The 26,515-nt window shown below is 48.4% G+C and overlaps 1 long non-coding RNA gene across 12 annotated transcripts; it reads right to left on the bottom strand.

Moving 5' to 3' along the window:
- Window positions 1-599: 599 nt before the first annotated feature.
- On the bottom strand, window positions 600-25,862 carry LOC136512782 (uncharacterized). Of its 12 annotated transcripts, none has more exons than XR_010773216.1 (9): window positions 25,371-25,858; window positions 25,177-25,295; window positions 25,005-25,074; window positions 24,697-24,859; window positions 24,020-24,148; window positions 23,388-23,434; window positions 22,058-22,704; window positions 21,806-21,968; window positions 21,074-21,544 (listed from the first exon to the last, which is right to left on the bottom strand). It is a non-coding gene; the product is annotated as an uncharacterized lncRNA (long non-coding RNA). The 12 variants fall into 12 exon arrangements; XR_010773214.1 differs by having other exon boundaries at window positions 22,058-22,178; window positions 25,371-25,848; XR_010773215.1 differs by adding an exon at window positions 600-958 and having other exon boundaries at window positions 21,456-21,544; window positions 22,058-24,148; window positions 25,371-25,861.
- Between the last annotated feature and the right edge of the window lie 653 nt (window positions 25,863-26,515).

Raw genomic sequence — 26,515 nt, 5'->3', positions numbered from 1 at the left:
TCAGGCAGCCGCTCACGCTCCCTCCGCGCACCGCTCGCCTAATCGCCGCCGCCTCGCCCGTGGCCCGCCGCGGGCTCGCGGTCGCCCCCGTGTCGCCCGCCGCGGGGAAGGATGGTTGGTTATTCTAACGCCGCATTGAAGTGTTTCGTTGCTGGGTTGGGGCTTGCTGGGATGGAGGGTTCTGCTGAGGGGTATGGCTGTTGGTCTGTGCTCTCGGTGTGGTTTTGGGGTTCGATGATGACTTAGAATAGAAGTAACAATGTCGTGAGATGCGATAAACTATAAGCTGAGCTTTGGTGATCTGTTTCCTCTTTGGATCAATTAATTTGTCCAACTTGGTTCCAATCAGTGTACCTGATCTACTTACAAACAGATGAGTCCAAGTGTTTTTATATGAAATGTTCATTCATAACTGAGATATACCAGTGGAGGGCGCGCGCCCTTGCTCGCGAGGGCAAAGAACTATGGTCAGATTTTTTTATGTATGCACATGCCATGGGTGCGATCATTTACATAGTTAAGGCACCTTCACTGACAGAGATTTACAGGCAGCGCCATTGGTAATCTACGGTGTACCATAGGATATACATTTACTGTACATGAAATTGTTACTACAGCACTTGCGACGGGTTCAGCCATACATGTTTTTCAACGGGAGAATAAATAAGCATCTAAGTTCTTGCAAGAAGCACGTGGTTTTAGCTAATAGAAGGTGGTAAAGAGTATGTCACACTTACGCTAGTAGAGGGTACATTTACCTAGTTAACATACACACAAGAGGTCCATCAGAAAGATAACTGGTTTATAAGGTACAATTTTTTGCTACGGTGCTGTTGGAACCCTTAACAACCTAAAAAGCTTGACATGCACCGGGCATATCAGCCATTTTCCTCCCGTGGAGCAAGTGACTGTATATGTCACAAAATAGTAAGGTGCTCGTTTTCTTGGTCAATGTAACCTGTTGCCAGAAACAGAGAATTAAATCTAGTAATTCATGAACCTCGAATAAAGCGTTGTTGGCGTAAAAGAGAGAAATTTAGTGGTTTAATGATATGTATACGACACGTATGACATACATTTTTGTTTTGTTTTAGGAAAGGTAAAGTATAAATGTGCATATGAAAATTTCTTTGTTCAGTTGTTATGTAATACCAATCCTGCTGGTCTTATGAAACAACGTGTATTTATGATGGAAAGAGCTGTTCAAGCTTCCATATCACAGAAATTTAAAGTGTGGCACATGCCTAAGCTTGTCGAGGAAATATCTTTGGGGATAAAAGAAAAAAAAAGATTGAAGTAGCTGCATATGTACAATTAAATTAAACTATGTATAAATTTGACAGATATGACTGGACCTGGTAATAAATGGCTGAAATAGCTATAAGAACTTATGGTATGTACTACTAACAGGTGTCTACGGAGAATTGGTATAAGCACTGTAAAGAGGGCATGGTACCTGAGATATTCAAAATACAGTAAGGTACTGTTTTTGAAACAGAAGCTATTTTTGCACTATATATGTTATAGAGCCTGATTATTGCAGTGGTAAGTGGCACCGCTAACAGATTTGTACTGATAATTAGTGTCCAAGTACAATTTTTAAAAAGAGAGTAAGAATACTGAATAAGCATATTCTTTACTGCCTTAAGCTCACAGAAAAAGATGCCTGTTACTACGAAGTATTACTTGCTGAGGTGCAATATAGGGATGTTGGTTAATTAAACTAATATACATTGTTTAAGTTATGATGTGTGCATGGTACCTGGAGTGAAACGGCTGCGCTTCTTTGATGTTTGGATTAACGTAGTGACAGGCACTGCCTCCGTAAGGTGGTGTGTTATATCTGTGTTTCAAAGGAAAATTGGTTTTTCCTCACCCTTTCCCCTCTCCTTCTTCCTCCAGTGGCTTTTGTTAAGGGACATTTTCATAGAGAAGAAATGCTTACTGTTTATCTTTCTAGGTAGGTGTCGGGTATCGATATTAGGATACCCAAAGCAAAGAAATTAGCGGCCACGCTGACTTCACCAAATGGTTCGAGACGTATTAAAAGGTCTCACCCGACCCCAAGGTCGTGGTCTCCGTCTCGTCTGACCTCGAGGCCGCTGGCTCCGTCTTGCCCGACCCCGAAGCCGCGGGTTCCGTCTCGCCCAAAGTCGCGGGCTCCGTCTCGCCCAAAGTCGCGGGCTCCATCTCGCCCGACAGGGACCCATACCGCCGCCAACTACTCCAGGTCCAAGCATATGGGCTTAGGTCAAAACTCTGACGCCAGGAAAGAAACTGACACGCCTCGATGTAACCCGTGATCATGACGGGTCATACCTAGGGATTCACATCAAGAACAGTGTTGGGCATATCGGTGCTGTTCTGCCTAATCCTCGTACGGACGCTGACAGGCACGTCAGTTCACCACGACATTCGCCGGGACGGAGTGGAACGCCATGACCGACAGATGACGCCTGCGCATGGCGCCAATGACGAACAGGGCCGCGACATGGAGCCGTTGTAACACCCTGGTGTTATGAGTTTTTTGGCACCACGTTTTAGTCCTAAGAAAATTTCAGAAAAAACGATTTTCTCGGACTTTGAAATTTGACTTATATTTAAAAGCATCACTCGTGGCGACTTATATTGAACTGACTAGTGGAGTAGCCCTTGGATGTTAGTCCGAAACTAAAAGTTATAATTTCCTAAGTCAGAAACGATTGACAATGACGTGTTAGCATTTAAATTCTCACTAAATCCTTAAACGCTAACTTTATATTATTGTATCACTGGTTGTATCATTGTAAGTGTTTTGGTGTGGAATGGTTCATAGAATGGTTGGACGTAGCGGGGTTATCCCAAGAATGGCTCGAAACTCTTAGAACGCACGAAGAACTACATTCGGTGCCCTGTTCGCGAACTGGCGCGCTGTGCGACGAACTCATGTTGTCTTTCTCGTATCTTTTACCCTTGTCGCTCTTTGGTCGCGCCGAGTGTTTCCCTAGCAAGCTGGTGGTGTGGACTTTGAGTTAGTGAGGTTGGTCGAACCTTAACCACACTGTTTGGCAGCTTTGGCGTCACTTTAAAAAGCGTGCATGACACTTGTTTCGGCCGATCAGCCGTCTGGCCGTGGTCACCACCTCTACCACATCGCGTTGTCGCATTCCGATGCCCTTCACGCATGTGCCGCGCCCGCCCTTGCTGTTGCCCTGGGGTTGCCTCGCGGGCGTGCTGTCACCGTTTGGCCGGCCCGTCTGAGCGTGGTCGCTGCCGCGGGGTGGTGGGTGCACGCTGCTGGAGGAGCTAGGCACGGCCAGGCCGGTGCTGTGGTAGCAGCCTTCGGGTCGACGTGGTTCCTGCCTCGCCACCCAATCCAGCTACCACCGAGCTATTTACCCCGCGGCAACTGCCTCGCTCCGCTGTCGCGTCGTGCTACCGCCTTGTCGGGCTGTCGATGGCTTTCCCGCGCACTCGTCCATTTCCGCCGCTCGCGCGCAGACAAGGCCAGGTGGTCCCGTCGAGTGGACGCCGTCTCCGCCATCCCGTAGCGCCATCGCCTTGTCCCTCGCACACCATAGCAAGTCAGGCCCGCCCTGTGTCGCGCACTACCGTCCCCTGTGCCCTACCATGCCCTTGTGCTGCGGTCGGCGGGCGCCGTTCAAATTCCCAACGTGTGGTCCGTCTCGAGTCGATTCTTCACGTCAGTAGCTAGGTCACGAAGTTAGCTAAACGTCCAACCCGCATGGAGAACCAAAGGTGCACATTTGCCGGCCAATTTGGCACTCCCGTCGCCGCTGGTCTATTCACCGCTGCTACAGAGCAGGCGTGGGGGTAAGGCCCAAAGCTGAGGTAGCGGTTCGATTGAAGGTGATTTCTTACTCGCCTTAACCTGCCTATCCTTATGCTCGTCTCGGCTTGGTCAGGATCTTCACCGGCGATGAGCTGACACGGCCACGCCACGCTCGGAGCGCTGCTGCCCTTCACCGTGCACGTGGCCAGCCTAGCACGGGCCGTTTCCGCTCCAGCCGATACTATAGCCGTGTCTGGGGTAAGGTCCTATTGCTCTCACATCCTTTCGTTTCCGTCTCCGAGGACGCAGGACGCCGGAACAGTTGTGCTGCTATTGCTTGTAGTCCGTCGGCGTGGTCAGAGCGTTAGAAGTCACCGTTCGGTCTCTAATCGGCATCTTGGGTCTCGTTTTGGCTCCGCGGTGCTCGTTGGCCTGTTCCTTTAGTCTGCGCCTCACTCTACTGACAGGCGCAGCGAGGCAGTGCCAGTCGGAGCCGCGCCGTCGCGCGTGGAGTCGCCGAGGGGCTGATGTGTTGGAATAAGAAAAAGGTTTGGGGGCTATGCGAAAGCGTCAGAGAAAGAGGCCAATAGTGGAAGGGACTATGGGTTAAATTCGTTGGGATCTAAGGTCGTTTCTGCAAAACGGTGGCGCGCGCGGGTCTCCTGGTCTTCGGCCGTCGCTGGTCCGGCCTGTTGCCGCCACGCCGTAGGCCGCGTCGGGTCTGCTGGGCTGCGGCCTGTCTGTGCCGCCGGGACGGCCGGTTGCTGTGCCCCGTCTGGGCCGTTCGCCGCGCGTTGGGCTGGCTGTGCCGCCGCACTTGTTGTCGCTGCGCGCGTGGGCCGAGCGGGGCTGATGTTAGCCCAAGCGGCCCTTTTTCCTTTCTTAGTATTGTTCTTTTATCAAAAACAGGGAACTTGTAAAATTAGTAATAAATCATGGAAAAGTCACAAAAAATGCCAAACCAGTTTGGTTGAGTTCCTAAAATCATGATCCATCCAATATTCTTAGGAGCTATATAATTAATTTGGGACACTTAATATTGTAAAAACATAAACTTATTGAAATTGTTATGATAAATCGGTAACAGTATTGGATCTGCAATCTTTACAGTAGGTTCCTAGCAATATTTACTGCTCCCTGTAAATTTTGTAGCTCCGGAATAATTAGTTGCTAAATAAGTAATAAGGTCCTATTGCGAATAAAGAAACACCGTTGATTTATATAACTAAAAGAATTATTGGGAAATAACGCCTTATCCGACAACGTGTATATGTAGCCTAAGTACAGTCGTCGTAGAACTAGCCCGTTAACTCGAGAGGCGTACGTCGTATTTTACGAGTCACGATTGCAGTTGATTAATTACATCTTTGCATTGCATCGCATGCATATCATATAGGTAAGATGATGGATCAACAGATCGATCGAAGGATGATTGGAAATCCGAAGATGATGCAATGGGCTTTCTATCCAGTTGATGGTGGATGATCGGAAGATGCAGCTACTAACTTTTAATATATATCTTACCCAGGCAAGCCCCGATGCATAACCCCTACCTTTCTGCAGTTTAAATTATATTTGTGCATTAAGTTTCAAGGAGTTGAATGAAACCCACTTGCATATATATCTTTATCCTATGAGTCTTACTAGTATGACAGGATCATGTAGATTGCTATGCTACAGTACCCCGGTAGAAGTCGAGTGATTGCCTGTCACTCGCGAGCTATAGAAAATATGTTACTATATCATTATCACTTGGAAAATATAAATGGTGAAAACGAAAATGGTGACCTGGCAGAGATATGGTTTGGGTATTGGTGGGTGTAAGAAGTTGTGTTGCCGCGGAGGCGGGTCATAGCTTGGTTACACCATTTTTCCCTGTCTGGTCAGTTAAGGACCGATCGTTGCATATGACTCTGGGCAGGTCACAGACTTATTATCCCGAGCACATACTTGTGTATGGGCGCTTGTAAGACTTGCTGCTCTCTTGTCGCGGATCCGGCTCTTTCCGGACCGACTGTCAGGGTTTTGTTTTGATGGAGGAGGTCCTTGCACCACACTAAGTCCGGGACTCAGGAGCGGGGGCTTGGAGTCCCAGTTTGGACAGGGACCTGGACACCCGGGACAGGAGAGTGATGGGTTGGTCCTGCTTGTGCCTGGGGTACAAGCAAGGCATGTGTTTTCAGGGTACCCAGCTGGGGGCATTGATTAGTGAATCGCCGGGCTATCCGATACGGCTTGTCTACGGTTTTGCATCGTAGTAAGAACTGGAAAATGAAAAATGGAAGATGGACAAAGGAAATCTGATTGCTTACCACCTGCTTGAAAGTAGCACAGGTGCTTACATAGAATGGTTAGTTAATGAACCAATGTGGCTATTAATAAAAATCGAATGTAAGGACGCACGCTTAGTAATGCTTCCTAGAATGCAATAAACTCACAAGCCAGATAGCCTGGCATATCCTTGGAGTCTTTTCTTTTCTCCTATCGGGTAAGTCTTGCTGAGTACAATTGAGTACTCAGGGTTTTATTCCCCCTGTTTCAGGTGCCAGGTGGATGCTAGATCTGACCCTTGCGTGTGGACTCCTGGTGGGCTCAGCGAGGATTCCTTTACGCTGCGATCGTAGTTGTTATTTATAACTCTCACCAAATACTTTTATAAATGAAAGTTTAATAATCTATTGGCGCAGTTTATATATCAATACTTCATCATGTCGTTAATAGATGTTTATTTCCGCTGTACCTCTAATCACATGCCTATATTCCGCTGTTTAATTAAATTGTTTATAACTCTGATAATATGATTACATTCCGCTATTATAATAATAAATGTTATACTCTGATGTATATGTAAAGTGATGTAAGAACTGGTTAAGAATGATGTAAGCTTTATTCTCTCATTTGTGATCCTGAGGGAAAGATGTGGATTTTTGGGTTCTCCCCTGGGGTGTGCCCGATGGAACCGAGTAATTTAGTGTTCTCCCTCGAGTGCTTAGTGTCTAATGGAAGACAAGCACTCCTGTGAGGCATTAGATTAGGCGGTTCTGCCACATGTGGTATCAGAGCGCAAATGAGAAAATACAGCTTCAAAAACCTTTTCTAAAGCTAAAATTTGACAACCTGTTTTTGCAAAAAGTTAGGGCGTTTGTATGCGAAGTTATATAAGTAGCCCTATTACTATGGTTATGTATCTAGGATAGATGGCACTCTGCTGACTTAGATAGGATTAATCAAGTTTTCTGCAGGTACACTAACTCGAGCATAGTTTGATAGTATCGACTAGTTACAGGGAGAGAACGATGTGCCATAAATCTGAGAACGGTTGCCCTATATGTTGGCAACAATGAAAGGACGTATAGGACATGCATTCATGCATATCTTGTTTGTGCATTTTAGTGCCATATTGCTACTAGATACGCCATCCCTAGGTGTCACGCGTGTCGTATTATGCACGACTGCCTCGTCCCTATTCCTAAAGTAGGTCTGCATTTTGGCTTCGTGCTCCGCGTTCGCCCGTGGTTCACGCTGGTCGTGACCCGAGCCTCCCCATACCCCTTTCTGCGCTCTTATCGGACCTTTGCCCTGCAGTCATACTAGTCAGTAATGGCATCGCACATCGCTCGCCTCAAACGTGTGGAATTTGGTCGATCCACCGTAGTGATCTCGTGCGGGAACCCTGGTGAACCGCACCAGGACCACTGAATGCTCCGCCTTTATAAGTAGAGCCTGGCTTAGCCATTGGTTCCACCACTCGGCGCACTTTAGCTCGCTTAGCTTTTCCTTTGAGCCAGCTTTTCGCTCAGCCTTCCTTGCAACCACCGCTAAAGATGGCAGGGGCCTAGGTTAGTACCTACTACATGAACGTTGAGGGTTTTCCTAGAATCCTGCATGCCACCCTGCAAAAGCTCGGAGTCAATGATCGCCCTGAGTATGAGGGCCGTGAGTATGAGGAGCATGGCACTGAGCGGTGTGAGGTTACCGTCTACATCGGGAAGAGTGAGGAGTTCCCCGACCTCACTGAAGCCTAGAGTGTGACTGCAATTGGGTTTCGCTTCGTCGACACCTACCAGGTTGTGGCCCGCAAAGCCTTGCGATACCTCTACCAGATCTATGAGGAGCCCATTGCTCGTACTCCCATGCGGTTCTTTCCTCCTTTGGACAATAATCGGCGGGCATGAAGGGCTTGCATGGAGGCTTTGCAAGGACGAGATGTGCAAGAGGACAGTCCCACCGTGGTGCACTTGGCCACGTACCTGCTTGCTCTGGATGAGCAGTACGACCATCAAGCCTTGGAACTAGGGGCGTGCCTTCGGCGCGCCAAGGAAGCTGAGGTCTTCAACCGGATGCTCTAGGTGCAGCTCGCCGAAAAGCATGCCAGCGCTGCAGTTGTTGAGAGCCGAGAGGCTGCCATGGAGGAAGCCCTAAAGGAGGCCGAAGATCGACATGTTCATCAGCTGCGGGTGGCCTATCTTGTCACCAGGGCCGAGCGGAGGACGCTGGCTGCTGAAAGGTAGGATGCCCCGATTTTGGAAGGGATCCCTATCCACCCGCCTGAAAGAAGAAGAACAAGTGTTGCAGCACCGCCCGCACCTCCACCCTCGAAAGTGTCAGAAGAAGAACCCTTGATTCCTCTCGCTCAGCCGTTGCCCCACGAGGATGTAGATTAGTTGCCTTGGGATGTTGTACCCATAGTAGTAGTGTTTTTCATCACTATCCTCCGGTATTGTACTCTTGCTGTTGTTGTCATCCGTAGTGTTGAGATCGCCCGACCGTAGGTGAATGCTATGTCATGAAAGGGAGCCTGAGTATCTGTATGTTGTACCCGTATAAGATCGTTGGAACATGCATTTTAATTATTTCGCTGTGTTTATTGCGTTCATTTACTTTAAAGTCTCGTTAGACGTGCTCCAAGTTTTCAAGGGTGATGTTAAGTGAGTTACAAGAGAAATTGCCATTCAGATACCAGCAGATCAGCCGTGGTTGGATAACATTGGACACTGTATCGACTAATTGTGGATGCCCCAACAGAACACTTGAATTTCTTTAAAAACAAATCCGTCGTTGGATTTGAATTCCTTGGCCCTTGTTGTGAAGGTAATTTTTGTTGTTTGAATTTTTTCCCTTGCAATACTCCCCTTACTCTGTGGTCTATGACCCCACCGCCTTCATGGCATGTAAGTTGGTAATAGTTGCCTGGTTAATAGCTTATGGTGCCGCGACGACACCGAGGGCTCCTTGTGGAACAGCTGCCACATGTGACGCTGCTCGGCACGCGCTGGTATCGAGGTTTTTGACCAAGTACCTTTACCAAGTTACACCGCCGTACCATTTTGTTTTTAAATTTTCTCCTTAAAAATGTTCAGGTGTTCAAACGGGAAATCCACAACAGGGTGATGCAGAAGTGTTCTCTCAAGGTACACAAGGGGTGGTTTGGAGAAAGAAAGTATGACATGAATCGGGGTTTATAGAAAAGGCGGATGTGGTCAAGGAAGAAAAGCAAAAGAAGAGTAGTAAAGGAAGGTTAGCAGTGGGTAGTCGGGAGTAATTGCAAAAGTCAGAGTGGACGTCTTGTCCTAAGCCCTGTGCTTAGTTGACCGCGCTACGCATACTGGGTCATTTCGCTGCGTGCCCTGCAAACGCCGCCTGTGTTGGGGTCTGTAGCTCCCCATTTTCATGTGGCCACGGCGTCGTGTAGTGCTCGTCATCTTTGTGCACTGTGCGTTGCTCCTTTTCCCAGCATCCGATCGGCTCTCGACTCTCACGCCTCGTCCCTCCTACTAGGACCCTCTTCCCTCTCCTTTCTTCTTTTGTGGACACGACCGCCCGCATGCCTGCCTCGTCGAGCGGACCCCCTCTCCTCTCCTCTCCTCTCTTTATCCTCTCTCTGCTGCTCACACAGGAAGCGCACTCTGTCCGACCTTATCTCCACAGCATGCGCCGTTTGTGTATCCCATCCCCGCCGCATCCACTTCCTGGGTGTGGCGTCGCCCCTTCGTTCGCCTCTATAAATACCCTTGGTCCTTGCTCTTCTTCTTCATCTCCATCCACTTCAATCCGAGCAGAGCCACAAAATCCAGTCGACATTGTGAAGCTAGGTTCGTCAGTCTGAGGTGATGGTGTAATCTGAGGAGAAGAAAGGATCTGGGTTCCAAAGAAGTTCAAGTTCTCTTGGTTAGTTTGGTCTTAGGATTCACGATGTTTTACTTCTCAATCGACTGTTTTTGGATCTGTTGGTGCTACGCCATGTTTTGGATAATCATTATCTTGTTGTTTCTCCATTGTCCTCGTCTATCTTGACTTCTGGAGTAAGTCTCGGTTGTACCAAGTTGCTCTTAACCATGTATCCCTAGATCCCCATGTGGTTTAGTATCCGAAGACATGTAATCTTTCGTGTAATCCCTGATCTACGGAATGTAATCGCGTTTCCCTTTTTTTGGTTCTAGCTTCGAATCTCGGGACGAGATTCTTTTTAAGGGGGGTTGGTTGTAACACCCTGGTGTTATGAGCTTTTTGGCACCACGTTTTAGTCCTAAGAAAATTTCAAAAAAAATGATTTTCTCGGACTTTGAAATTTGACTTATATTTAAAAGCATCACTCGTGGCGACTTATATTGAACTAACTAGTGGAGTAGCTCTTGGATGTTAGTCCGAAACTAAAAGTTATAATTTCCTAAGTCAAAAACGATTGACAATGACGTGTTAGCATTTAAATTCTCGCTAAATCCTTAAACGCTAACTTTATATTATTGTATCGCTGGTTGTATCATTGTAAGTGTTTTGGTGTGGAATGGTTCGTAGAATGGTTGGACGTAGCGGGGTTATCCCAAGAATGGCTCAAAACTCTTAGAACGCACGAAGAACTACGTTCGATGCCCTGTTCGTGAACCGGCGTGCTGTGCGACGAACTCATGTTGGCTTTCTCGTATCTTTTACCCTTGTCGCTCTTTGGTCGCGCCGAGTGTTTCCCTAGCAAGCTGGTGGTGTGGACTTTGAGTTAGTGAGGTTGGTCGAACCACCGCACTGTTTGACAGCTTTGGCGTCATTTTAAAAAGCGTGCATCGTAGTAAGAACTGGAAGATGAAAGATGAAAGATGGACAAAGGAAATCAGATTGGCTGCTTGAAAGTAGCACAGGTGCTTACATAGAATGGTTAGTTAATGAACCAATGTGGCTATTAATAAAAATCGAATGTAAGGACGCACGCTTAGTAATGCTTCCTAGAATGCAATAAACTCACAAGCCAGATAGCCTGTCATATCCTTGGAGTCTTTTCTTTTCTCCTGTCGGGTAAGTCTTGCTGAGTACAATTGAGTACTCAGGGTTTTATTCCCCCTGTTGTAGGTGCTAGGTGGATGCTAGATCTGACCCTTGCGTGTGGACTCCTCCTGGTGGGCTCAGCGAGGATTCCTTTACGCTGCGATCGTAGTTGTTATTTATAACTCTCACCAAATACTTTTATAAATGAAAGTTTAATAATCTATTGGTGCAGTTTATATATCAATACTTCATCATGTCGTTAATAGATGTTTATTTCCACTGTACCCCTGATCACATGTCTATATTCCGCTGTTTAATTAAATTGTTTATAACTCTGATAATATGATTACATTCCGCTATTATAATAATAAATGTTATACTCTGATGTACATGTAAAGTGATGTAAGAACTGGTTAAGAATGATGTAAGCTTTATTCTCTCATTTGTGATCCTGAGGGAAAAATGTGGATTTTTTGGTTCTCCCCTGGGGTGTGCCCGACGAAACCGAGTAATTTAGTGTTCTCCCTCGAGTGCTTAGTGTCTAATGGAAGACAAGCACTCCTATGAGGCATTAGATTAGGCGGTTCTACCACAGTCGTCCCTGTTAACATCTACAAGATCGGTAGGACCCGCATGAAGGAGAAGAAGGACCCGACAATCCTAGAAGCCTTCTTCTCTCTCGTTCTTCTCCTTTTTTTTGAAAGATCTCTCATTCTTCTCCTTTTCCTCCTCTGTAACCCGCTCTTTCCCTTTGCCTATAAAAGGGGAAGCAGGGCGCCACATGAAAGGGGAGGTCTTGACACAAGAGCACGACATGAGCACATGGCTGAGCGGCAAGCGAGCTCTCAGCACCCATTCACTACTTCCACCAGAGACTTAGGATCCTCTTCCTCTCTCGCCAGTTTGTAACCCCTACTGCAAACCAAGTGACGGTAACACGAGCAACAGCGAACTGAACGTAGGGACGTTTCGCCCAAGCCAGTATAAACCCTTGTGTCCTCCAAGCAAACCATCCGAGCTAGACACGCAAATACAAATTTTCTTGTCGGTGGGTCCGAAAACACCGATAGTTGGCGTGCCAGGTAGGGGCTTTTTCATGTCTCGACGTCCACATCAGGCCTCGGATGGCTAGTCATGGCGTCTGCTAGGTCCCGGGCACGTACGTGCATTTCGGGAACCTGGACTTGATCGTTACGACGGAGGGAGAGTTGGCACAGGTTCCCACCGCCATCCAGCCTCTCCAATCTACCGGCCTCAACGCGATCGCCGAGACGCTTGAGAAGCTGCAGCTACACGCACCGGAGGCTCACGCGTCCGGGAGCGACCAACTCCTCGACTTCGATTACGGGAGGCTAGAGCACCAGCTCAACACCTTCCTGGGACCTCGACCATCCCGGGAGGACCAGCACCGCATCACCTTCTCGTTCACCAACGTCATGACGTAGCTTGCTGGAGGAGTCGCTCTCCCCAAAATACCTTATTCGGAGCGCCGCGACAGCGCTCCCGTTCGGTCTACGCAATACCGCAGAGCCTGTTGGCCAACTTGTGGCACAGCGCACGCCCCCATCCCCTATGAACGATGAGTTCGTGGGGATGACCGAATACGTTGCGGAATCTTTCCACGACCTTCTCATGGGAGAATCAGAGTCGCCCTCTGACTCTGACTCCAACAGGGGGAGCCATCACCGCTCGCGAGAATGTTTCATGTCAGGTACCTCCAAGGGATACATCAAAAGCATCCACGAGGGAGGGGCTACCCCAACAGAAACCTCGATGACGAGGTCAAGACAGATGCAGAGGCCCCACCTTGCTTGCAGGTAGAGCAGCTGAGGGCGTGGCACCAAGAGCTCGAAGAAGCACGACTCTAGCTCCAGCAGGAACACGTGAAGCTCGAGCGCCATGGAGATGGTGGGCGTGGGCGCGCCATGGCCTGCGACGTGAACCTAAGGATCATTGAGGACGACGAAGCACTCCCACACTTCACCCGGGCAAGCCAGAACATCGCTGCTGCTGCGGCCTTGCTCCGGGGGCTTTCGAAGCCCACGATACCCGAGGATCATCGGGCCCATCGCAAGATTTACACGCTACTCGAGCGTGTGGCGGTGCAACAAGTCGAGAGCATGCTATCCCGACCACACAAGCTCGACGCCAGCTAGCGTGCGACCTCAAAGCGACCCAATAGGTACGTATTAATCCACCAGGCGCAGCGAGGTGGCAGGCCACACGCCGTGGCCCCGATGCATGAGCGTCTCGGCCTCCACCGTGACGTGCGCAAACACACTGGATGCCCATAGGCATGCCCACGGTGATGAGAGGGAGGAGGCTAGCCGTGGCTACCACCCTCGTCGTGGCGGACGCTACGATAGCGACGAGGACTGAAGCCCAAGCCCCGACTTGCTAGGACCTCAGGCTTTTTGCCGACACATCCACAACGCTGTCTTCCTACCGCGGTACTGACCGTCGACCAACATCCTGAAATACTATGGGGAAACAAACCCTAGACTGTGGCTCAAGGATTATCGGCTTGCTTGCCAAGCCAGTGGAGTGGATAGTGACAATTTCACAATGCACAACCTTCCATTGTTCCTAGCCGATTCAGCGCGAACGTGGTTGGAACACCTTCCGCCCAACCGAATCCAAAGTTGGGCGGACCTAAAAGATATCTTCATGGGAAACTTCCAGGGCACATACGCGCGTCCTAGGAACACATGGGATCTCAAAAACTGTTGATAGAAGTCTGGGAAAATCCTTCGTGAGTACCTCCGACGCTTCTCCCGACAGTGCAACGAGCTGCCCGACGTCGCCGACACCAATGTCATAGGAGCTTTCCTGTCCGGCACCACCTGCGAGTCCCTGGTTCACAAACTAGGATGAAAGGGCAAGCGAATCACCAAGGAGCTCCTCGACATCACCACCAGCCACGCCTCAGGCGAGGAGGCGACCGTGGTGATTTTCGACCACCCCAAGGGCAAGGCAAAGCAGGATGAGGACGCCGGCGAAGGCACCTCTAACTGCCCCAACAAGAAGAAAAACAAGCAGCGGCACGACGGCTTGCTCGTGGCCACTGCCAACCCAAAGGGGGTCGAAAGGCAGCCGAGGGTACCTCGAACCACTTCAAAAAGCTACTTGAAGGGCCATGCCCGAACCATGCTTTCCCCGTCAAGCACCTATACAAGGACTGCGTCCTCATGAAGTGGTTCCTGTCCGGAGGCTCCAACAAGGGGGAGCATAAGAAGGAGCCCAAGCCGGCCGCAAACGACGCCGAGGGGAAGGACGACGGATTTCTGACGCTGGATGGATGCCTCATGATCTTCGGAGGGTCAGCAGCTTGCAACTCCAAACACCACCAGAAGCTTATGCGCTGCAAGGTCTATACGGCCGAGCCGACCGTGCTTTCCTTCCTCCGATGGTCGAAGTCTGCCATAACCTTTGATCGGACCGACCACCCAGAAAGCGTCCCGCAGCCGGGAAGATACCTGCTCGTGGTCGACTCGATCATCAGCATGAAGCGGCTCACCAAGGTGTTGATGGATGGAGGCAGCGGCCTCCACATCATGTACGCTGAAACGCTCGACGCCATGGGCATCGACCGATCGCGCATCTGGCCGACCGGGGCGCCTTTCCACAGCATCGAGCCTGGAAAGCAGGTCGTGCTACTTGGGCAGATCGATCTACCCGTCACCTTCAAGAATCTGACCAATTATAGGACGGAGACCCTTACCTTCGAGGTGGTTGGGTTCCATGGGACCTACCACGCCATCCTGAGATGTCCATGCTACGCAAAGTTCATGGCTGTCCCCAACCACACCTATCTAAAGTTGAAGATGTCAGGTCCATGCGGGGTCATCACCATTGGTACCTCCTTCCAGCGTGCCTACGAGTGTGAGGTCGAGTGCTGCGAACATGCCACGACAATTTTTGCCTCCAAAGAGCTTGCGACCATCAAGGAGGGGGTCGTCGAAGAAGCGCCCGACCCCAAGCGGTCGGTCGGGTCTTTCGAGCCTATGGAGGGCACCAAGGAGGTCCTCATAGACCTCAGCAGCTCTGAGGGCAAAGTGGTGCGCATCGGCACCACGCTTTCCTCCAAATAGGAAAGCATGCTCGCTGACTTCCTCCGCGCCAATAGAGACATCTTTGCATGGAGACCCTCATTCATGCCAGGCATTCTGAGAGAAGTCACCAAGCATGCCTTGAAGATCAGGCCAGGCTCCAAGCCGGTGAAACAGCGCCTACGTTGCTTCGACGAGGAGAAACGCAGGGCCATTGATGAGGAGATTTCAAAGCTTTTGGCGACCGGGTTCATCAAGGAAGTATACCACACTGAGTGTTTAGCCAATCCCATTCTTATACGAAAAAAGAGTGGAAAATGCAAAATGTGTGTTGACTACACGGGTCTCAACAAAGTGTGTTCAAAGAATCTATTTCCTTTGCCACGCATAGACCAAGTAGTCGACTCGATCTCAGGGTGCGAAACCCTTTGCTTCCTTGATGCGTACTCTGGGTACCATCAAATCGCGATGAAAGAGTCCAACCAGCTCGTGGCATCTTTCATCACCCCATTCGGATCGTTCTGCTACATCACAATGTCATTTGGCCTGAAGAACACGGGGGCTACATACCAACGCTGCATGCTCGAGTGTTTCGGGGATCCTATCGGGCAGACCGTTGAGGCCTACGTCGACGACATCGTGGTCAAATCCAAAGTGACTGACCAAGTCGTAGCTAACCTAGAGCAGACCTTAACGAAACTCTAAACAAACGATATCAAACTCAACCCCAAGAAGTGCGTTTTTAGGGTCCCAAGGGGTATGCTGCTGGGTTCTATTGTCTCCAAGCGCGGCATCAAAACCAATCCGGAGAAATTCTCAGCCATCACGAAGATGGGCCCGATTCAGAACATAAAAGGGGTACATCGAATTACAGGGTGCCTCGCCACGCTCAGCCGCTTTATCTCATGCCTCGACGAATGAGGTCTCCCCTCTATCGGCTTCTGAAGAAGGCTGACTGCTTCGAATGGATGTCCGAGGCCTAGGAGGCACTTGACAAGGTCAAGCACCTCCTAACAAAGGCCCCGATCCTGATCCCGCCAACCGACGGGGAACCGCTTCTACTCTACATTGTGGCCACCATGCAAGTGGTCAGCGCCACCCTAGTGGTAGAGCGAGAAGAAGTGGGACACACCCTCAAAGTGCAGCATCCCGTGTACTTCATTAGCGAGGTCTTGTCCGATAACAAGACTCGCTACCCTCAAATCCAGAAACTCATGTACGCCATCCGTATCGTCAAGAGGAAGTTGTGTCACTACTTCAAGTGGCATCCGGTGACGGCCGTGGCGTCCTTTCCTCTCGGCGAGGTCGTCCAAAACCGAGATGCCACAGGAAGAATCATGAAATGGGCACTCGAGCTGATGGGTGAAGGCATTTTATATGCCCCTCGGACAGCCATCAAGTCTCAAGTGCTAGCTGATTTCGTTGTAGAGTGGACCGAGATCCAAATGCCGCCAGCAGTCGTCGACCAAGAGTACTGGACGATGTACTTCGATGGATCGCTGATGAAGAAAGGCACCGGCGTGGGGCTGGTTTTTGTTTCGCCCCTCGAGGTACGCATGAGGTACATGGTTCGCATCCATTTCCCCTGCTCTAATAATGTGGCCGAGTATGAGGCACTCATCAACGGCCTACGCATCGCCATCGAGTTGGGTTACCGATGGTGGGACGTCCGGGGCGACTCCTAGCTGGTCATCGACCAAGTCATGAAGGAATCAAGCTGCCACAACGCCAAGAAGTCCGCCAGCTAGAGGACAAGTTCGATGGTCTCGAGCTCAATCACATCCCGATGCGTTTCAATGAGGCTAACGACGCGCTAGCGAAAATGACGTCCGACCAAGAGCCGATGCTGACGAGCATCTTCGCCAACGATCAGTCCAAGCCATCGGTCCGCTACGAGGAGCCAAAATAGACCGGTGATGGGCCACCTGCCCTGGGCTCAGGGGCTAACCCGTCGGTGGCTCCATCCAACCCCAAAGTCATGGAGCTTGACGAGGATCCAGCGATAGAGCCCGACCATCTAGCCGACTGGAGGACGCCTTACCTCGACTACCTCCTCCATGAGGCGCTGCCGACAGACAAAACGGAGGCTCGACGGCTCACGCGTCGTGCCAAGTCCTTTTTCGTTATTCAGGGCAAGCTCTACAGGCGAAGCCACACCGGGATCCTGCAGCGTTGCATCCCCATCGAACAAGGAAAGCAGTTGCCGAGTAATATTGACGGTAGGGTCTGCGGGCACCATGCCACACCTAGAACCCTGGCCGAAAACGTGTTCCGACAAGGCTTCTACTGGCCGACCGCAATAGCCGACGCTCAACAAATTGTGCGCACCTATGAAGGGTGTCAATACTATGCTCGGTAGACCCACCTACCGACCCAAGCACTCCAAACGATCCCCATCATGTGGTTGTTCGCGGTCTGGGGGCTCGATCTGGTCAAACCTCTCAAGAGGGCGCCTGGGGGCTATACGCACTTGCTTGTCACCATAGACAAGTTTACAAAGTGGATAGAGGCTCAACCGATCTACGCGATCAAGTCCAAGCAAACCGTGTTGTTCTTCCTTGACATCGTCCATCGCTTTGGACTCCCGAACTCCATTACCATGGACAACAGCACATAGTTCACTGAGAAAAAGTTTCTCTGATTCTGCGATGAATAACACATCCACATTGATTGGGCCGCCGTGGTGCACCCCCGCACGAACGGGTAGGTCGAGCGCACGAACGGCATGGTCCTACAAGGCCTCAAGCCTAGGATCTTCAACTGGTTCAACAAGTTTGACAGACGATGGGTCACGGAGCTTCCCGCGATGCTCTGGAGCCTAAGGACGACCCCCAGCCAGGCCACCGACTACACGCCATTCTTCATAGTCTACGGTTCCGAGGCTATTCTCTCAACCGACCTCGACTATGGAGCACCAAGGGTTAGGGCATACGACGAACAGGGAGCCGAGGCATCCCTCGAGGATGCTGTGGACCAGTTAGATGAAGCGTGCGACGTTGCCCTCCTCCACTCGGCCAAGTACGAGCAAGCATTGCGCTGGTACCACAGTCATCGAGTGCGGGGTCGGGCCTTCAATGTCGGGGACCTGGTGCTCCGCCTCACTTAGAGCAACAAGAACCACCACAAGCTCTCTCCGCCATGGGAGGGACCGTACGTCGTCGTGGAGGTGCTCCGACTCGGAACCTATAAGATCAAGACCATCGACGGCAAAGTCTTCGTCAACGCCTGAAACATCGAACAGCTATATCGCTTTTACCCTTAATATATCCACGCTTTCTGTTATCGATTTCGCTATTGACTCCTCGATCTTTAGTGACACCCGACCCAGCAACGACAAGGGGTCAGACCTCACTCGGGGGCTGATAAGAGCACATCTATCTGGTAAACATTCTCTATGCCCAACTCTTTCTCACGTTAAGATCCAGAAGCAAGGGTTGCGAAAACAAACGCTGAGTAAAACTGATCGGACCGCAAGAAACCTACGTCCCAGTGGCTACGGCGTTTTTGCTCACCAGCGTGATTAGAGTTTTTACCCGCACCCTGAGCTTTTTAGCCTTAACTACAGAAGAGTCGAAACGCATTATAGAGTATATCTACCCGACAAACATTCTCTGTGCCCGACCCTTTCTCACGTTAAGATCTAGAAGCAAGGGTTGCGGAAACGAACGCTGAGTAAAACTGTTCGAACTGCAAGAAACCTACGCCCCAGCGGCTATGGCGTTTTTACTCACCAGCGTGATCAAAGTTTTTTCACCCGCACCCCAAGCTTTAAAGCCTTAACGACGAAAAGGGTCGAAACGCATTAACCTTTTTATAAAAAAGGGGAGAAGAGCTAAAAATTTGTTTGGCCATAATGATATTTAAGAGCTTGTCCACTTATTACAAGTTCGCCGCCTAGCTTATCTACTTAACTAATTTCTTGGGGGAATGATCCCATCCTCTATCTCGACAAGTAAGTCCTGTGCCAGAGGGGCCACCTCCTTCTCGATGTCGTCCAGCTCGGCGTCGATGTAGACTGGTGCGAGAACCATCACAGGTAAGGAGGGATATGGAGCTGAAAACGCTCCTACGACCCATTTAGGCTAAGGAGTTCGAAGGCTGGCCCTCCGACGGGTTCATAGCCGCTCTGGGGCGCCCATAGATTGAGGAGTCGAAAGGGATGGGCCCACTAGCGGCCATTACCCGGGCGCACGAGCACCGCGGGCATCCTAGCCCACGTCCGAGTCTTGATCGGTTCCCAGTCCATGGTTTTTCCTCAAAGAAAGGAAATAAGCCCTTAGGACCGATCGAACGGACCCGAGAACTATATGGATTGGCCACTGAGAATCTGAAGTCGGTCACCAGCTGACCCATGCTGGACCCCATGAATGGGAAGCTGGGGCCCCACTCGGACTAGCCCATTAACAGCTCACCGAGCACCATAGTTCGTCCATCAGGGAAAAACATGGCACAGCTCAGCCCCTCCGTTTTATTGAAAAAAAATGCTTGAGGGATGACGATCACAAAGATGAGACGACCCTCGACCGGACCCCTGCTACACGCAGGGGCTCGAGGGAAGTTGGAGTCGCAAGGAGACCGAACGCGCGGTCACAGGACGACGGTGGACCGATTGGATCCTAGGGGACCAGAATCAAGAAAAATCTTTTCGTCCTCCCGAATCCTGCTGTTACATGCCCCAAGAACGATCGCGACAAAAGGAAATCGTCGTCCTACCAGGATACGTCGTGGGCTAAAAAAAGGCTAAGACCCTCAGAGCCCTCCCATCCGAAAAAGCCTCCAAAGGAATATTCTACTCCTCCACAGGCTCTGGGGCTACTGTCCGGTATGGATATTAGGGATACCCAAAGCAAGGAAGTTAGCGCCCACGCTTACTTCCCAAGATGGCTCGAGACGTATTAAAAGGCCTCGCCCGACCCTAAGGTCGCGGGCTTCGTCTCACCCGACCTCCTGGCCGCGTGCTCCATCTCGCCCGACCCCTTGGGTGCGGGATCCGTCTCGCCCGACCCCTTGGGTGCGGGTTCCGTCTCACCCAAAGTCGCGGGCTCTGTCTCGCCCGACCTCGAGGCTATGGGCTCCATCTCATCCGACAGGGACCCATACCGCCTCTAACTACTCCACATCTAAGCGTATAGGCCTGGGTCAAAACTTGAACGCCAGGGAAGAGGCTAGCACGCCTCGATGTAACCCGTGACTATGACAGGCCATACCTGAGATTCACATCAAGAACAGTGTCGAGCATGCCAGTGATGTTCTACCTAATCCTCGTACAGACGCTGACAGGTGCGTCAGTTCACCACTATGCCTGCCGGGACGAAGTGAAACGCCATGACCGACATGTCGCCTGCGCATGACACCAGTGACAAATAGGGCCACGACATGGAGCCGTCTTTGTTAACATCTACAAGATCGGCGAGACCCGCATGAAGGAGAAGGACCTAGCAACCCTGGAAGCCTTGTTCTCTCTCTCGTTCTCCTTTTCCTTTATAACCCGCGTTTTTCCTTCGCCTATAAAAGGAGAAGCAGAACACTCTATGAAAGGAAAATCTTGACACAAGAGCACAACACGAACACACGGCTGAGCGGCAAACGAGCTCTCAGCACCCGTTCACTCCTTCAACCAGAGACTTCCTCTCCCTCTCGCACCTGTTTGTAACCCCTACTGCAAAACAAGTGCCAGTAACACGAGCAGCAGCGAACTAGACGTAGGGGCGTTTCACCCGATCAAGTATAAATCCTTGTGTCCTCGGAGCACACCATCCGAACTAGACACGCAAATACAAATTTACTCGTCGGTGGTCCGAAAACACCAACAATAAACAACCGACAAAAAAAGCTACAACTACTCCTAGAGAAGTGTCATTGTAGACATGATCAACGCTGAGGTTTTTTTGGCATGATCACCCCATAGAGTAACCTTGAGATCATTGTCACTGTCGACAGCAAAAAGAATTTGTTTCAGATGCATGGTGATGCTCTATAATGAATACGTCACAGTGAATAGCATTAGTACGGATAATATAACTATGCCATGATATGCAAGTCCACATACTTTATATCTTTTACAAAGACTTCTCTAAAAATGGTAGCTCTTTCTGTCCCTTGGTATGATTGAGGACAGTGTTTTGTAGCCATCGCGCAATTTTGTAGTCTATAGATAACTGTAATCAAGTGTGAAGACAGTTCGGACACAGGAGACAGTTGGGGGCGACATTGCTGCTGCTTCCGGCCGAGGAGCACTTTTGAAATGTAGAGTTAAATGCAAGAATGATTGGAGATGCTAAGAGCCCAGGCCAAAACTTGAACAGTTCGGACCAATGTGCATGCATCATCTTAGTCGATGTAATTTTGGAAGATAACAATGGTAGGTATCATATACATACCAAAATGCTTCGGCTGTGTCTGAATGAGTTGTGCTACTTGAGCACAGACCCAAATTAGAAGCTTCATTATTTCAATATATTATTCCACTCTGGTTAGATAAAAAAAATAAGAGCATCATGAGCAACTTAAATCATTTTGTGAAACCTAGCCGATGGTGGACTGAAAGAATTCAAAGAAGAAAGCACATGTAAAGAGCACATTGGCAACATGCCAACATGGTTGGAAATCAGCATATTGTTTATTTAGTATGATAGGTCTCAGGAAGTCTACAAATGGTCAGATTCAAATTTGATCCAAAATAGAGCAAGGTAAATAATAAAAATTAAATGTAAAGCATATATTTTTTTACCTTCTCAGTTCCTGGAACCTTGAGGCCAAGTGATCCAGGTAATTGATTGGAGTTGGCAACCTGAGATATTGCAACTTCATAAGTACAAAGCAAAGCGTCAACGAGCACATCAGTGAAAAAGAAGGCAGTTTATTGTCCCATACGTATATTACGTCCCATCATCCTACAATGAACAAACAGGTATGGAAAATAAATAAATTTATGGTATATACAAATAAAGCTAGAAATGGACTTGTTCAAAAGAAGGGCTACCTGCGTTTGTCAGTTACCATAAAGGCACAATAAAAAAAAACAGGGAACCCAAGTTGCATTCTGCACCCCCAAATTCCATCCCGTTAAGCCTGATCTTTTTTTTGAGATTTTAGATATAAACCTGAAACCGTTTGTATGCCCAAAAAAAAAGGAAATCAGAGGTTGTCTGACAAGCTGCGCAAATCATAATTAGCAGAGGCGATGTAGTTGGCTTTGATGAACTTTAGAGGATAACCAGCAAGCGGCTTTAGGCTTTCACTAACAGCCATGATTCTCAAACCCCAGGATTAGAAGATAAAATGGCATCCTTGGAATTGTTTTAAAATAATATGTCAGTAATTAGCATATGGGAAATGCAGAACACAAGCAATCATACATTAGTAGGAAATACCAGATAAATATTGCACAGATAAATATTGCATGCATTTATATTGGTTTAGCATCTGTGCAGCTGGGATTTGTCCAAGCTTAAAACTAAGGACCTAGATGCACATCAAGCCATTAGCTATTATGTTCAAATGCAAACCTGATAGTGACCTAGAAAAATAGGAAGCTATGTTCATGTTCATGTACTTTTGTGTACTCGTCTGTTTTCGTCATCATTAGAGCACTATTAAATTGAAGTTGGAATCCGCACTATCGCTCCTCTGCACAAATCAAAGTTTGAATTTAACCAAGTAGCAAACTCACTACAATGGGGAAACAATTTAGGAAAATGTGGCATCTTAGCTAAGAAGATGAATCAGCAAAATCATTGAAAAAACAGAGGCACATGGCCAAACTAAGGTGAGCTTAGGAGGTGACAAAAAGAGGGACACAGAGTGGCAGCGATGTCCAGCTGAAATGCAGAGGTCAACACCATGTCATACATTTTCAAGATGGAGGCAAAATCTATAGATTTTTAAAAAGATGTAAGCAGCACAGGAGGAAGGGAGTAGGTAACTTTACATGAAAAACAGTTCTAACAATAGCAACTAACATTGTCAGTGTCGGAAAATACTGCGCACGCATACTACTATGACTAACATTACAAATAGAGATAAATTGTATCAAAGGAAGGCAGCCTCAATTGACAACCTGCTGTTGACATGGAGATAAAAAAAGACAAATCTGCATACAAAGGTATTGCCTACTGACCAGACAATGTTTTAGTTTGATGCCATCTAATAAGGAGGGGTGTGTATCTAATGGAAAAATAGTTCAATGCAAAAGAACTAATTCTATATGCAAGAAATGTATAAAATTCACAGGAATTTCTGTATAACATATAGGTAAACCAAATTGGAAATGGGGAAAAAATGAAGCAGCATTTTAGAGTTAAGCTCCTGACCTGTCCATCCTTTTTTCACCTTTTGCTTGATATATGACTGAACGCACCTAAACACAATAGAGGGGCAGTCGATATGGTTTAGGATATGTACGCACAACAATAATAATAGAGAAGCATTGAAATGAGAAAATGCAATAATGGGATACCTGTCATATACAGAGTAGTTCGCCTTAAGGCCAAAAAAAGGATCTAGATGGTAAACGAATAACCAACTTGAATCGGAACTATCATATCATCATATATTACAATGGGAGCACATGAAGAAGCAAAATGCATTTTCTTTGCTAAGGACTCCATGGATCAACTTAAGTACAGCCAGCAAACAGTACATGAGATTCAATATTTATTGTATTAAACATCAATAGGATAATTTTTTTCCCAAAAAAAAAGCGCCAAGTTTATCAAGCAGCATCCAGAATCTGAATGGGAACCTCTGTACACAGGGATATATATAGGTGTTCTTTCTTGTACCAATTTTTGGCCGGTTAGGACTATCAGGTTTATTGTAAACCAATAGTGATTTAATTCACATACACTTCAGAGCAGGACAAAAGAATTAGAAGCCACTACATTTGTCAAAAGGAGGCTAAACAACGGACACTTGTTAAATCATTGAAGGAAATGCAGTCTACCTGTATGATCACCATTCTCTCTCTGTTGAAATTAACCGTGGATGTTGAGTGCCTTATTTTTTTTCTCAACATAGCATGGACACATAATTACTCTGTATTTAGTGCTCCTGCGCATGGTTTGTTTAGATTCTACAAAACAAAGCAGATAACTGGATTCAGTTTAGATATCACAAGGAAAATCAAAACCAATTATAGAGTGCATAGAGAAGACACAACCTGAACATACTAAAAAGGAAAATTACTTGGAGTGGTTAGAATGCCTGTTTTTTTGCCTGGTTGGAATACAATTAGTTATACCCATGCCATATGTAATGCTAGAGATAGGGAAGATAGGGAAATTGTGAATCTAAAAATTGATCCCTTTGTATAGGATAGGTTACAAAATATGGAGCACATGTAATAAAGACAAAGGAGCTGCGCTGCCCAATGAAAATTGTGGGGGAAATCATCACCGCCAAAATGGAACTGCCATCAAATCTTATTAGCGGTAATGCAACAGGCCGAATACACAGACAGCATAAATACAAAGGCAATGCTGTGTAATCAAACTTTTTGGTAGAATCAAACTATCTTCAGGATTTTTTAGTTACAGGAAAATAGGGGGGCTGTGACAATGGATGAAAGGGAAAAATTGACTGAGAAGAAGATCAGGAATGTACATGGGCATAGAGTACTACCTGATGAACTGAAGTTGTGGTAGTCACACAATTCTGCGCAGATGCAGAATTCAACAAACACTCAATGAGCGTGTTCGCTGGTTGGTGCTGGTGCTGGTTTGGGCTGTTTGATGCTGGTTTTTTTGTGAGAGGAAAACACTGTTGACTGGTTGAATAAGCCTGGCTGAAATCAACAAGCGAACAGCGTGAATTATGTAGCCAACTGCATGTTAAAAGAACGAAATATCACGAGCACACATAAACCGACTGCAAGGTACAGGAATAAATCATGTGCAAAAATTGAACCCGAAGTGAACACGATTTCATACAGGATACAGCCTGTGCATGGATGTACCACCACCCTTTTGCATCCTGCATACATGGCGCTCCAACGACGACCTACATTACACGGGGGCAGATTCTTACATGCCAGCTAAACGACACCCAATGGAGGAGCATTTCCTTTACCAAATGCAAAACCGAGAGGGATGGAGGGCTTACCATGAGATCAGAAAACCAGAATGGCTAGCGGACGGAAGGGGCGGCAACTTTTACCAGAGAGCCGATTCAGACATCATTCAGCATCGACGAGCTTCTGTTTTGCATCCCCATCGGCTAATCTGGAAAATGGATCAAGATAGGGTTTGGGTACTCGGTTTTTCACATCGTGCAGAGAAGAGAAGGGGTGGGCGTACCTGGTGGGTGCTCATCGGCAACGCAGGGCCTAATGGTGACCTGTTGCCAGATCCGGCGCCGAAATGAGGCGCCACCACTGACGGAGAGGAAGAGTCGACGGTCAGCCGGCAGCGGCAACCACCAACCAGTGCACACGATGCAGCGAGACAGGAGAGAGGGAAGGAAGGGGGCACCCACGCTGCCGACGTGGTCGGGGGGCACTGCATCGGGCGCTCCCCGCAACGGCTCGCTGCCAGAGCCGAGGCCGGGGCCGTGTCCGGCGCGGCAGCCACGCCGGTGCGCCGCCGGAGCGGGGGCCGGGGCCGCGGCGCAGGTCGGGGAGCGGCGGCGGTCGGGGCGACGAGCGAGGGAGAGAGAGAAGAGAGGTCGTGACATTTTGAGAAGCATCGGAAGGAGAAGCTGCTGGTATATATATTTGTCGGCAACTTATAAGATGCAAAGCAACTAATACAAACTTAAAAACTAACCATTAGATACTAATTAATGGATGGGGGTAAGAGATGAATTTTTTTTTTATGTTTAAGCCCCCCACCAGTCGGTTTTTTTTTTTCTTAAGCCCCTTACCCTATCTATGGTCGTAGTTTACAGGTTACACAAATTGGTTGGTTTGCATATAATATGTTGCCTGTCTCCTTGGACTCTAATGAGAAGCCGTAGAAGCAGAGTAGCCAGAGATGGCAAGGAGAAGCAACAAAGGGATTTGACAGAAACCGTTTTGACAAGAATCTCGCGGGAGGAGCTGTAGCCATCGGATGGGAAAATCGAACAGCTAAGAAAATTTAAGGTGACTTGGATATGGCTTTTGAGGAGCTATTGCGTTTTGTGGGTTTAAATGTGTGTGTGCACGTCTATTCCTTCGGGAAAAAAGGAAAGCCAAGAGCACATTGGAGTGATGCGCAAACTAGAGTTCTTGTTTCAATAATGAAGGAATATCATCTCTCAGCAAGATACCATGGCCAAAATGGATGGACCAAAGAAGGATGGAGCTGTATGGCTGCTTGTTGAACAACAAATACCCTGTGAGTCAATAAGGTGATGCGAAGCACACTTCAATATTTGAAAACGCATCTTCACAACACCTATAATACGTTCAACATGATTACGGAGTTGCGCATGCCTCAGGTTGAATAATTCTTGAGGATTT

The sequence above is a fragment of the Miscanthus floridulus genome, chromosome 16 (genome assembly GCF_019320115.1).
Source record: "Miscanthus floridulus cultivar M001 chromosome 16, ASM1932011v1, whole genome shotgun sequence".
Lineage (NCBI taxonomy): Eukaryota > Viridiplantae > Streptophyta > Magnoliopsida > Poales > Poaceae > Miscanthus > Miscanthus floridulus.
Note: the sequence above shows the minus strand (reverse complement) of the source record. Positions and strands in the feature narration are given on the sequence as shown.